Here is a 14,729-nt window from a genome sequence, read left to right as displayed (position 1 = left end):
ATGGTGTAAGAAAGTGGTCCAGGTTCATTCTTCTGCATGTCGCTGTCCAGTTTTCCCAGGACCACTTGCTGAAGAGACTGTCTTTATTCCATTGGATATTCTTCCTGCTTTGTCAAAGATTATTTGGCCATACGTTTGTGGGTCCATTTCTGGGTTCTCTATTCTGTTCCATTGATCTGAGTGTCTGTTCTTCTGCCAGTACCATACTCTCTTGATGATTACCCCTTTGTAGTATAGCTTGAAGTCTGAGATTGTGATGCCTCCTGCTTTGGTTTTCCTTTTCAAGATTTCTTTGACTATTTGGGGTCTTTCCTGGTTGCATAAAAATTTCAGGATTATTTTGTTCTAGCTCTGTGAAGAATGCTGGTGTTATTTTGATAGGGATTGCATGGAATATTTAGATTGCTTTGGGTAGTATTGACATTTTAACAATATTTGTTCTTCCTATCCAGGAGCATGGAATCTTTTCCCATTTTTTGCATCTTCTTCAATTTCTTTCATAAGCTTTCTATAGTTTTCAGTGTATAGATTTTTCACCTCTTTAGTTAGATTTATTCTTAAGTATTTTATGGTTTTTTGTGCAACTGTAAATGGGATTGATTCCTTGATTTCTCTTTCTGTCGCTTCGTTGTTGGTGTATAAGAATGCAACCAATTTCTGTGCGTTGATTTTGTATCCTGCAAATTGCTGAATTCATGAATCAATTCTACCAGTTTTTTGGTGGAATCCTTTGGGTTTTCCATATAGAGTATCGTGTCATCTGTGAAGAGTGAAAGTTTGGCCTCCTCCTGGCGGATTTGGATGCCTTTTATTTCTTTGTGTTGTGTGATTGCAGAGGCTAAGACTTCCAATACTATGTTGAATAACAGTGGTGAGAGTGGACATCCCTGTCTCATTATTGACCTTAGGGGGAAAGCTCTCAGTTTTTCCCCATTGAGGATGATATTAGCATTGGGTCATTCATATATGGCTTTTATGATCTCGAGGTATGCTCCTTCTATCCCTACTTTCTTGAGGGCTTTTATCAGGAAAGGATTCTGTGTTTTGTTAAATGCTTTCTCTGCATCTCTTGAGAGGATCATATGGTTCTTGTCCCTTCTTTGATTGATGTGACGAATCATGTTAATTGTTTTGCGGATATTGAACCAGCCCTGCATCCCAAGTATAAATCCCACTTGGTCGTGGTGAATAATTTTTTTAATGTATTGTAGAATCTGGTTGGCTAATATCTTGTTGAGGATTTTTGCATCCATGTTCATCAGGGGAATTGGTCTATAGTTCTCCTTTTTAGTGGGGTCTCTTTCTGGTTTCAGAATCAAGGTAATGCTGACTTCATAGAAAGAGTTTGGAGGCTTTCCTTCCATTTTAATTTTTTTGGAATAGCTTCAAGAGAATAGGTGTTAACTCTTCCTTAAATGTTTGGTAGAATTCCCCTGGAAAGCCATCTGGCCCTGGACTCTTGTTTTTGGCAGATTTTTGACTACTAATTCAATTTCCTTACTAGTTATGGGTCTGTTCAAATTTTCTATTTCTTCCTGTTTCAGTTTTGGTAGTGTATATGTTTCTAGGAATTTTTCCATTTCTTCCAGATTGCCCATTTTATTGGCATATAATTGCTCATAATCTCTTATTATTGTTTGTATTTCTGCTGTGTTGGTTGTGATCTCTCTTCTTTCATTCTTGATTTTGTTTATTTGGGTCCTTTCCTTTTTCTTTTTGATCAAACTGGCTAGTGGTTTATCAATTTTGTTAATTCTTTCAAAGAACCAGCTTCTGGTTTCATTGATCTGTTCTACTTTTTTTTTTTTTTTTTTTTTGGTTTTGATAGCATTAATTTCTGTTCTAATCTTTATTATTTCCTGTCTTCTGCTGGTTTTGGGTTTTATTTGCTGTTCTTTTTCAGCTCCCTAAGGCATAAGGTTAGGTTGTGTATCTGAGACCTTTCTTCCTTCTTTAGGAAGCCTGGATTCCTATATACTTTCCTCTTATGACCACCTTTGCTGCGTCCCAGAGGTTTTGGGCTGTGATGTTATCATTTTCATTGACTTCCATATACTTTTTAATTTCCTCTTTAACTTCCTGGTTAGCCCATTCATTCTTTCTTAGTATGTTATTTAGTCTCCAAGTATTTGTTATCTTTCCAAATTTTTTCTTGTGGTTGATTTCGAGTTTCATAGCATTGTGGCCTGAAAATATTCATGGTATGATCTCAATCTTTTTGTACTTAGTTAGGGCTGATTTGTGTGCCAGTATATGATCTATTCTGGAGAACGTTCCATGTGCACTGGAGAAGAATGTATATTCTGCTGCTTTAGGATAAAATGTTCTGAATATATCTGTTAAGTCCATCTGGTCCAGTGTGTCAGTCCATTGTTTCCTTGTTGATTTTCTGATTAGATGGTCTGTCCATTGTTGTTAGTGGGGTGTTGAAGTCTCCTACTATTATAATATTACTATCGATGAGTTTCTTTATGTGTGTGATTAATTGATTTATATATTTGGGTTCTTCCACATTTGATGCATAAATGTTTACATTTGTTAGGTCTTCTTGGTGGATAGACTCCTTGATTATGATATAATGCCCTTCTTCATCCCTTGATACGGTCTTTATTTTAAAGTCTAGATTGTCTGATATAAGTATGGGTACTCAGGGTTTCTTTTGTTGACCATTAGCATGATAGATGGTTCTCCATCCTCTTATTTTCAATCTGAAGGTGTCTTTAAGTCTAAAGTGGGTCTCTTGTAAGCAGCATATATATGGATCTTGTTTTCTTATCCATTCTGTTACCCTATGTCTTTTGATATGAGCATTGAGTCCATTGACGTTTAGAGTGAGTACTGAAAGATATGAATTTATTGCCATTATGATGCTTGTAGAGTTGGAGTTTCTGGTGGTGTTCTCTGGTCCTTTCTAATCTTTGTTGCTTTTGATATATATATATATATATATATATATATATATATATATATGAGCCCCCTTAAAATTTCTTGCAGGGCTGGTTTAGTGATCTCAAACTCCTTTAATTTTTGTTTGTCTGTGAAACTTTTAATCTCTCCTATTTTGAATGACAGCCTTGATGGATAAAGAATTCTTGGCTGCATATTTTTCTGATTCAGCACACTGAATATATCCTGCCACTCCTTTCTGGCCTGCCAAGTTTCTGTCGATAGGTCTACTGCAAACCTGATGTCTTCCCTTGTAGGTTAGGGACTTTTTTTCCCTTGCTGCTTTCATGATTCTCTCCTTGCCTATTTTGTGAATTTGACTGTGATATGCCTTGTTGATGGTTGGTTTTTGTTGAATCTAATAGGGTTCCTCTGTGCCTCCTGGATTTTGATGTCTGTGTCTTTCCCCAGGTTAGGAAAGTTTTCTGCTATGATTTGCTCACATCACTCTCTACCCCTATTTTTTCTCTTCCTCTTATGGGACCCCTATGATTCTGATGTTATTCCTTTTTAATGAGTCACTGAATTCTCTAATTCTTAAATCATGCCCTTTTGCCTTAATCTCCCTCTTTTTTTCTGCTTCATTATTCTCTATAAGTTAGTCTTCTATATCACTGATTCTCTGTTCTGCCTCGTCCATCCTTGCTGCTGCTGCATCCATCTGTTACTGCAGCTCAGTTATAGCATTTTTAATTTCATTCTGGCTAATTTTTACTTCCTTTATCTCTTCAGAAAGGGATTCTAATCTATTTTCGACTCCAGCTAGTATTCTTATTATCGTGATTCTAAATTCTGGTGCTGACATCTTGCGTGTATCTGTGTTGGTTAAATCTCTGGCTGTCGTTTCTTCATGCTCTTTCTTTTGGTGTGAATTCCTTTGTTTTGCCATTTTGAAGGGAGAAAAGGAATTGAGGCAAAAAAATTAAAATTAAAAAAATATTAAAATTAAAAAATGAATAACACCCACACAAATCAAATAAATGATGCTAGACTCTAGGTGTGTTTTGTCTGGGTGTTGAAAGTGGTTTGACAGATTAGAGAAAAAAAAAAGGGGGGAGAAAAAAATAAGAAAAATTTAAAAACTAAAAAAAGGAAATCATTTGAGAATTTGAAAAATGAATCTACTGAAGTAGACTAAAATGAGATGATGGGAGTAAAATAGAATTTGAAAAAAATATACTCAAAAGTAAAGAATAAAGTAGAAAAAAATTAAAGAATATTAATAAAAATTAAAAGTAAATATCAATTTTTTATTTTTCTGTATTCAAGAAAAAGAAGAGAAACGAAAAAGAGAAAAAAGATTTAAAAAAAGAAAGAAAAAAGGAAATCATTTGAAAATTTGAAAAAGTGAATACACCATAGTAGACTAAAATAAAATGATGTAAATAAATAGAATTTGAAAAAATTTACATAAAAGCAAAAAATATAGTAAAAAAAATTAAGGAAAAATATTTTTAATAAAAATTGAAAATAAAAATGAAGTTTTTCTCTTTCTGCATTTAAGAAAAAGAAAATAAATGAAAAAGAGAAAAAAAGAAAATGAAGAAAAAAAGGAAATCGTTTGAAAATTTGAAAAGTTGAATACACTGAAGTAGACTAAACTAAAATGATGAAAGTAAAATAGAATTTGAAAAAAATTCCACAAAAGTAAAAATAGAGTAATAAAAATTAAGGAAAAAAATTTTAATAAAAATTGAAAATAAAAATGAGTTTTTTCTTTTTTTGTATTCAAGAAAAAGAAAAGAAGTATAAAAGAGGAGAAAAAGAAAGAAAGAAAATTGAATAGATGGACCTGTTAACAGATTGAAGGATTGTAATTATTTCGTTTTCCCCTAGAAGTCAGTCTATGTTGCACTTTATAGTCCATAAACTAAACCGGTGTGAGACTTGTGTTCTTGAGAGGGAAGTTGGTCCAGTTGGGCGGGGCTCAGTATAACGGCTCTGTTCTCCACTAGATGGCGCTACTAGCATACTGGGGTGGATTGTTGGGGCGCTCTGTGTATGCGCATGCACGGGAGCGGTGAAAATGGCGCCTCCCAGCTACCCAGTCTGTTGTTCTGGATCAGCAATTGCACACCCATCCTCTGTCTTCAGCTTTCGTCCACTCCCTGCTTTTTTACTCTCCGTGACCAGGCCCCATGCAGTACCTCTGTCTTGAGTTTTGTCTCAGATGTGGCTGTTTTCCCTGGCCCCTTACTTCTGAAGGACTGTGGCTTTGACTTGTTCCACCCCTCTGCGGGAGGCTCTCACTGAGCAATGGTCAAATGAGCAATGGCCAAATGTTGGCTGTACCCAGGAATGCTTGCTGGACCCTGCTGCTGCTGGTGCCCTGAGACTGCGGCCAGATGCCAGCCCACCCCAGAAAAATTTCACGAGATAGTGTAGCAGCAGCGTTTAAGGGATTATCGAAAATCACAACACACATCTGACACCAAGCTTCACCCTTAATGATCTTGTTACAGCACCAGTGAATGTGGCCTTTTTCTGGGGTCTGCTGGGACCAGGTGGCTTCAACAGTCTCTACCAAATGTCCTTCCAGCAGTGGAACCGCTTTTCCCTGTGTGGCCTGAGAACGTCCTGGACTCCACTCTGTTCCTGGGGATTTGCCCTTCTCATGAGAGCACTGCCAGGTATCAAGCTGTGGTGTTGCAGACTGCACTCCCCTTGTTTACAGTCTTAATGGAATTTAAACCCTCTCCTTTCTCCTTTCTCCGTTTTTAGTTTAGTCCCTGCAGCAGTTTCCAATTTTCCACTTTCTCTCCAGCTGCTTTTGGGGAGGGGTGCTTTTCCAGTATTCCACCCCCCCCGTCTCTGTCTTCTCTCAGCTCACAAAAGCACCTCCTTTCTTGCACCTTCTCGCTCTCCAAGTTCACTTCTCCATGCCACATACCTGCTGAATTCTGTGGGTCAGGTTGTGCAGATTGTTGTGTTAATCCTCCAGTCAGTTTTTAAGATGTGTAGGATGGCTTAGTGTTGGTCTGGCTGTATTTCATGAACGCAAGACATACAAAAAACTTCCATGATGTTCTGCCATCTTGGCTCCTCCTCTGAGTAAATCTTTTGAAAGAATCACTGGAAATAGCTCTTATTTTATCTTCTTGATAAATTTATTTTTTAGCCAATATAAGCTGTCTTTGTAACAGTTTTTGATTTAACATCAATTTTGTCTGATATTACCATAGCCACGTCCCTTTCTTTTGTTTGCTATTTGCACAGAATATATTTTTCTATACCTTAACATGCAAGTCATTTGTGTCTTTAGATCTAAAGGGAGTCGCTTCAAAGTACCAGAGACATTGCTACAAGCATGAAACTTACAGACATCACAATGACTCTAAACTCATATCTTACTATAATAACACTGAATGTAAATGGACTAAATGCACCAACCAAAAGACATAGGGTATCAGAATGGATAAAAAAACAAGACCCATCTATTTGCTGTCTACAAGAGACTCATTTTAGACCTGAACACTTTCAGATTGAAAGTGAGGGGATAGAGAACTATTTATCATGCTACTGGAAGTCAAAAGAGAGCTGGAGTAGCCATACTTATATCTGACAAACTAGACTCTAAATTAAAGGCTGTAACAAGAGATGAAGAAGGGCATTATATAATAATCACAGGGTCTATCCATCAGGAAGAGCTAACAATTATAAATGTGTATGCAACGAATATGGGAGCCTCCAAATATATAAAACAATTACTCACAAACATAAGCAACCTTATTGATAAGAATGTGGTCACTTCAGGGGTCTTCAATGCCCCACTTACAACAGTGGATAGATCATCTACACACACGGTCAATAAAGAAACCAGGGCCCTGAATGATACGCTGGATCAGAAGGACTTGACAGATATATTTAGAACTCTGCATCCCAAAGCAAAAGAATATACTTCCTTCTCGAGTGCACATGGAACCTTCTCCAAGATAGATCACATACTGGGTCACAAAACAGCCCTTCATAAGTATACAAGAATTGAAATCATACCATGCATACTTTCACACCACAATGCTATGAAGCTTGAAATCAAACACAGGAAACAGTCTGGAAAACCTCCAAAAGCATGGAGGTTAAAGAACACCCTACTAAAGAATGAGTGGGTCAACCAGGCAATTAGAGAAGAAATTAAAAAATATATGGAAACAAACGAAAATGAAAATACAACAATCCAAACGCTTTGGGATGTAGCGAAGACAGTCCTGAGAGGAAAATGCATTGCAATCCAGGCCTATCTCAAGAAACAAAAATCCCAAATACAAAATCTAACAGTACACCTAAAGGAAATAGAAGCAGAACAGCAAAGACAGCCTAAACCCAGCAGAAGAAGAGAAATAATAAAGATCAGAGCAGAAATAAACAATATAGAATCTAAAAACACTGTAGAGAAGATCAATGAAGCCAAGTCGGTTTTTTGAAAAAATAAACAAAATTGATAAACCTCTAGCGAGGCTTCTCAAAAAGAAAAGGGAGATGACCCAAATCGATAAAATCATGAATGAAAATGGAATTATTACAACCAATCCCTCAGAGATACAAGCAATTATCAAGGAATACTATGAAAAAGTATATGCCAACAAACTGGACAACCTGGAAGAAATGGGCAAATTCCTAACACCACACACTTCCAAAACTCAATCAGGAGGAAATATAAATCTTGAACAGACCCGTAAACAGAGAAGAAATTGAATCAGTCATCAAAAATCTCCCAACAAATAAGAGTCCAGGACAAGATGGCTTTCCAGGGGAGTTCTACCAGACGTTCATTTTATTATTATTATTTTTTTGTTTTTGTTTTTATTTTCATTTGTTTATTTTTTATTTTTTTACTTTTTATTTTTTATTTATTTTTCAATATATGAAATTTATTGCCAAATTGGTTTCCATACAACACCCAGTGCTCATCCCAAAAGGTGCTCTCCTCAATACCCATCACCCTCCTCCCCTCCTTCCACCCTCCATCAACCCTTTGTTCTCAGTTTTTAAGAGTCTCTTATGTTTTGGCTCTATCCCACTCTAAACACTTTTTTTTTCCCTTCCCCTCCCCCATGGGTTTCTGGTTAAGTTTCTCAGGATCCACATAAAAGTGAAAACATATGGTATCTGTCTTTCTCTGTATGGCTTATTTCACTTAGCATAATACTCTCCAGTTCCATCCATGTTGCTACAAAGGGCCATATTTCATTCTTTCTCATTGCCACGTAGTATTCCATTGTGTATATAAACCACAATTTCTTTATCCATTCATCAGTTGATGGACATTTAGGCTCTTTCCATAATTTGGCTATTGTTGAGAGTGCTGCTATAAACATTGGGGTAGAAGTGCCCCTATGCATCAGTACTCCTGTATCCCTTGGGTAAATTCCTAGCAGTACTATTGCTGGGTCATAGGGTAGGTCTATTGTTAATTTATTGAGGAACCTCCACACTGTTTTCCAGAGAGGCTTCATCAGTGTGCATTCCCACCAACATGCAGGAGGGCTCCCGTTTCTCCACATCCTCTCCAGTATCTATAGTCTCCTGATGTGTTCATTTTGGCCACTCTGACTGGAGTGAGGTGGTATCTGAGTGTGGTTTTGATTTGTGTTTCCCTGATGAGGAGCGACGTTGAGCATCTTTTCATGTGTCTGTTGGCCATCCGGATGTCTTCTTTAGAGAAGTGTCTATTCATGATTTCTGCCCATTTCTTCACTGGGTTATTTGTTTTTCGGGTGTGGAGTTTGGTGAGCTCTTTATACATTTTGGATACTAGCCCTTTGTCCAATATGACATTTGCAAATATCTTTTCCCATTCCAGGTTGCCTTTTAGTTTTGTTTGTTGTTTCCTTTGCTGTGCAGAAGCTTTTTATCTTCATAAGGTCCCAGTACTTAATTTTTGCTTTTAATTCCCTTGCCTTTGGGGATGTGTCAAGTAAGAGATTGCTACGGCTGAGGTCAGAGAGGTCTTTTCCTGCTTTCTCCTCTAGGGTTTTGATGGTTTCCTGTCTCACATTCAGGTCCTTTATCCATTTTGAGTTTATTTTTGTGAATGGTGTGAGAAAGTGGTCTAGTTTCAATCTTCTTCATGTTGTTGTCCAGTTCTCCCAGCACCATTTGATAAAGAGCCTGTCTTTTTTCCATTGGATGTTCTTGCCTGCTTTGTCAAAGATGAGTTGGCCATACGTTTGTGGGTCTAGTTCTGGGGTTTCTATTCTATTCCATTGGTCAATGTGTCTGTTCTTGTGCCAATACCATGCTGTCTTGATGATGACAGCTTTGTAGTAGAGGCTAAAGTCTTGGATTGTGATGCCTCCTGCTTTGGTCTTCTTCAAAATTACTTTGGCTATTCTGGGACTTTTGTGGTTCCATATGAATTTTAGAATTGCTTGTTCTAGTTTCGAAAAGATTGCTGGTGCAATTTTGACTGGGATTGCATTGAATGTGTAGATAGCTTTGGGTAGTATTGACATTTTGACAATATTTATTCTTCCAATACACGAGCATGGAGCATGGAATGTTATTCCATTTCTTTATATCTTCTTCAATTTCCTTCATAAGCTTTCTGTAGTTTTCAGCATACAGATCTTGTAAATCTTTGATTAGATTTATCCCTAGGTATTTTATGCTTCTTAGTGCAATTGTGAATGGGATCAGTTTCTTTATTTGTCTTTCTGTTGCTTCATTGTTAATGTATAAGAATGCAACTGATTTCTGTACATTGATTTTGTATCCTGCAACTTTGCTGAATTCATGTATCAGTTCTAGCAGACTTTTGGTGGAGTCTATCAGATTTTCCATATAGAGTATCATGTCATCTGCAAAAAGTGAAAGCTTAACTTCATCTTTGCCAATTTTGATACCTTTGATTTCCTTTTGTTGTCTGATTGCTGATGCTAGCACTTCCAACACTATGTTACATAACAGCAGCGAGAGTGGACATCCCTGTCATGTTCCTGATCTTAGGTACAAAACTCTCACTCAGTTTTTCCCCATTGAGGATGATATTAGCTGTGGGCTTTTCATAAATGGCTTTTATGATGTTTAAGTATGTTCCTTCTATCCCGACTTTCTCGAGGGATTTTATTAAGAAAGGTTTCTGAATTTTGTCAAAGGCCTTTTCTGCATCGATTGACAGGATCATATGGTTATCTTTTCTTTTATTAATGTGATGTATCACGGTGATTGATTTTCGAATGGTGAACCAGCCCTGCATCCCAGGAATGAATCCCACTTGATCATGGTGAATAATTCTTTTTATAAGCTGTTGAATTCGATTTGCTAGTATCTTATTGAGAATTTTTGATTCCATATTCGTCAGGGATATTGGCCTTTAGTTCTCTTTTTTTGCTGGGTCTCTGTCTGGTTTAGGAATCAAAGTAATGCTAGCTTCATAGAATGAGTCTGGAAGTTTTCCTTCCCTTTCTATTTTTTGGAATAGCTTGAGAAGGATAGGTATTATCTCTACTTTAAACGTCTGGTAGAACTCCCCTGGGAAGCCATCTGGTCCTGGACTCTTATTTGTTGGGAGATTTTTGATGACTGATTTAATTTCTTCACTGTTTAGGGGTCTGTTCAAGATTTCTATTGCCTCGTGATTGAGTTTTGAAAGCATGTGGGTGTTCAGGGATTTGTCCATTTCTTCCAGGTTATCCAGTTTGTTGGCATATAATTTTCATAGTATTCCCTGACAATTGCTTGTATCTCTGAGGGATTGGTTGTAATAATTCCATTTTCATTCATGATTTTATCTATTTGGGTCATCTCCCTTTTCTTTTGATAAACCTGGCTAGAGGTTTATCAATTTTGTTTATTTTTTCAAAAAACCAACTCCTGGTTTTGTTGATCTTCTCTACAGTTTTTTAGATTCTATATTGTTTGTTTCAGGTCTGATCTTTATTATTTCTCTTCTTCTGCTGGGTTTAGGCTGTCTTTGCTGTTCTGCTTCTATTTCCTTTAGGTGTACTGTTAGATTTTGTATTTGGGATTTTTCTTGTTTCTTGAGATAGGCCTGGATTGCAATGCATTTTCCTCTCAGGACTGTCTTCGCTACATCCCAAAGCGTTTGGATTGTTGTATTTTCATTTTCGTTTGTTTCCATATATTTTTTAATTTCTTCTCTAATTGCCTGGTTGACCCACTCATTCTTTAGTAGGGTGTTCTTTAACCTCCATGCTTTTGGAGGTTTTCCAGACTGTTTCCTGTGTTTGATTTCAAGCTTCATAGCATTGTGGTGTGAAAGTATGCATGGTATGATTTCAATTCTTGTATACTTATGAAGGGCTGTTTTGTGACCCAGTATGTGATCTATCTTGGAGAAGGTTCCATGTGCACTCGAGAAGGAAGTATATTCTTTTGCTTTGGGATGCAGAGTTCTAAATGTATCTGTCAAGTCCATCTGATCCAACGTATCATTCCGGGCCCTTGTTTCTGTATTGACCGTGTGTCTAGATGATCTATCTATTTTTGTAAGTGGGGTGTTAAAGTCCCCTGCAATTACCACAGTCTTATCAATAAGTTTGCTTATTTTTGTGATTAATTGTTTTATATATTTGGGGGCTCTGGTATTCGGCTCATAGACATTTATAATTGTTAGCTCTTCCTGATGGATAGACTCTGTGATTATTATATAATGCCCTTCTTCATCTCTTGTTACAGCCTTTAATTTAAAGTCTAGTTTGTCAGATATAAGTATGGCTACTCCAGCTTTCTTTTGACTTCCAGTGGCATGATAAATAGTTCTCCATCCCCTCACTCTCAATCTGAAGTTGTCCTCTGGTCTAAAATGAGTCTCTTGTAGACAGCAAATGGAGGGGTCAAGTTTGTTTATCCATTCTGATACCCCATGTTTCATGATTGGTGCATTCAGTCCATTTACATTCAGTGTTATTATAGAAAGGTACGGGTTTAGAGTCATTGTGATGTCCGTAGGTTTCATGCTTGTAGTGATGTCTCTGGTACTTTGTGGTCCTTGCAACAGTTCACTCACAGGATCCCCCTTAGGATCTCTTGTAGGGCTGATTTAGTATGACGAATTCCTTCAGTTTGTGTTTGTTTGGGAAGACCTTTATCTCTCCTTCTATTCTAAATGGCAGACTTGCTGGATAAAGGATTCTCGGCTGCATATTTTTTTTTCTGTTCATCACATTGAAGATCTCCTGCCATTCCTTTCTGGCCTGCCAAGTTTCAGTAGAGAGATTGGTCACGAGTCTTATAGGTCTCCCTTTATATGTTAGAGGACGTTTATCTCTAGCTGCTTTCAGAATTTTCTCTTCATCCTTGTATTTTGCCAGTTTCACTATCATATGTGGTGCAGAAAATTGATTTAAGTTATGTCTGAAGGGAGTTCTCTGTGCCTCTTGGATTTCAATGCCTTTTTCCTTCCCCAGATGAGGGAAGTTCTCAGCTATTATTTCTTCAAGTACATCTTCAGCACCTTTGCCTCTCTCTTCCTCCTCTGGAATACCAATTATGCGTAGATTATTTCTCTTTAGTGCATCACTTAGTTCTCTAATTTTCCCCTCATACTCTTGGATTTTTTTATCTCTCTTTTTCTCAGCTTCTTCTTTTTCCATAATTTTATCTTCTAGTTCACCTATTCTCTCCTCTGCCTCTTCAATCTGAGCCGTGGTTATTTCCATTTTATTTTGCAGCTCATTAATAGCATTTTGTAGCTCCTCCTGGCTGTTCCTTAGTCCCTTGATCTCTGTAGCAAGAGATTCTCTGCTGTCCTTTATCCTGTTTTCAAGCCCAGCGATTAATTTTATGACTATTATTCTAAATTCACTTTCTGTTATATTGTTTAAATCATTTTTGATCAGTTCGTTAGCTGTCATTATTTCCTGGATATTTTTTTAAGGGGAATTCTTCCATTTCATCATTTTGGATAGTCCCGGGAGTGGTGTGGAACTGCAGGGGACTTCCCCTGTGCTGTCTTGAATAATTTGCGTTGGTGGGCGGGGCTGCCGTCAGTCCTGATGTCTGCCCCCAGCCCACCACTGGGGCTATAGTCAGACTGGTGTGTACCTTCTCTTTCCCTCTCCTAGGGGTGGGATTCACTGTGGGGTGGTGTGGCCCGTCTGGGCTACTTGCACACTGCCAGGCTTGTGGTGCTGGGGATGTGGCATATTAGCTGGGGTGGATCGGCAAGGTGCACAGGGGTGGGAGGGACAGGCTCAGCTTGCTTTTCCTTCTGTGATCCGCTTCAGGAGGGGCCTTGCGGCACTGGGAGGGAGTCAGACCCGCTGGAGGGATGGATCCGCAGAAGCATAGCATTGGGTGTTTTCGTGGTGCAAGCAAGTTTCCTGGCAGGAACTGATTCCCTTTGGGATTTTGGCTGGGGGATGGGAAGGGAGATGGCACTGGCAAGTGCCTTTGTTCCCCGCCCAGCTGAGCTCTGTTGTCAGGGACTCAACAACTCTCCCTCCCATTGTCCTGCAAACTTCCTGTTCTCTGAGTAGAGCTGTTAGCTTATAACCTTCCAGATGTTAAGTCCGGCTTGCTGTCAGAACACACTCCGTCCAGCCCCTCCGCTTTTGCAAGCCAGACTCAGAGCCTCTGCTTTGCCGGAGGGCCGCCCATACACCCCAGCTTCCTCCCGCCAGTCCGTGTAGCATGCACCGCCTCGCTGCCCTTCCTACCCTCCTCTGTGGGCCTCTTGTCTGTGCTTGGCTCTGGAGACTCTGTTCTGCTAGTCTTCTGGTGGTTTTCTGGGTTATTTAGACAGGTGTAAGTGGAATCTAAGTGATCAGCAGGACGCAGTGAGCCCAGCGTCCTCCTACGCCGCCATCTTCCCCCCATCTCCCTATCAGACGTTTAAAGCAGAGATATTACCTATCATTTTCAAGCTATTCCAAAAAATAGAAAGGGAAGGAAAACTTCCAGACTCATTCTATGAAGCCAGTATTACTTTGATTCCTAAACTAGACAGAGACCCAGCAAAAAAAGAGAACTACAGGCCAATATCCCTGATGAATATGGATGCAAAAATTCTCAATAAGATACTAGCAAATCGAATTCAACAGCATATAAAAAGAATTATTCACTATGATCAAGTGGGATTCATTCCTGCGATGCAGGGCTGGTTCAACATTCACAAATCAATCAACGTGATACAAGACATTAATAAAAGAAAAGATAAGAACCATATGATCCTGTCAATCAATGCAGAAAAAGCATTTGACAAAATTCAGCATCGTTTCTTAATTAAAACACTCGAGAAAGTCGGGATAGAAAGAACATACTTAAACATCATAAAAGCCATTTATGAAAAGCCCACAGCTAACATCATCCTCAATGGGGAAAAACTGAGAGCTTGTCCCTGAGATCAGGAACACGACAGGGATGCCCACTCTCACCGCTGTTGTTTAACATAGTGTTGGAAGTTCTAGCATCAGCAATCACACAACAAAAAGAAATCAAAGGCATCAAAATTGGCAAAGACAAAGTTGTGCTTTCACTTTTTGCAGATGACATGATAATATACATGGAAAATCTGATAGACTCCACCAAAAGTCTGCTAGAACTGATACATGAATTCAGCAAAGTTGCAGAATACAAAATCAATGTACAGAAATCAGCTGCATTTTATACACTAATATTGAAGCAACAGAAAGACAAATAAAGAAACTGATCCCATTCACAATTGCACCAAGAAGCACAAATACCTAGGAATAAACCTAACCAAAGATGTAAAAGATCTGTGTGCTATAAACTATTGAAAGCTTATGAAGGAATTTGAAGAAGATATAAAGAAATGGGAAAACATTCCATGCTCATGGATTAGAAGAATACATATTGTTAAA

The sequence above is a fragment of the Panthera onca genome, chromosome X, assembly GCF_046562875.1.
Source record: "Panthera onca isolate mPanOnc1 chromosome X, mPanOnc1 haplotype 2, whole genome shotgun sequence".
Taxonomy (NCBI): domain Eukaryota; kingdom Metazoa; phylum Chordata; class Mammalia; order Carnivora; family Felidae; genus Panthera; species Panthera onca.
Note: the sequence above shows the minus strand (reverse complement) of the source record.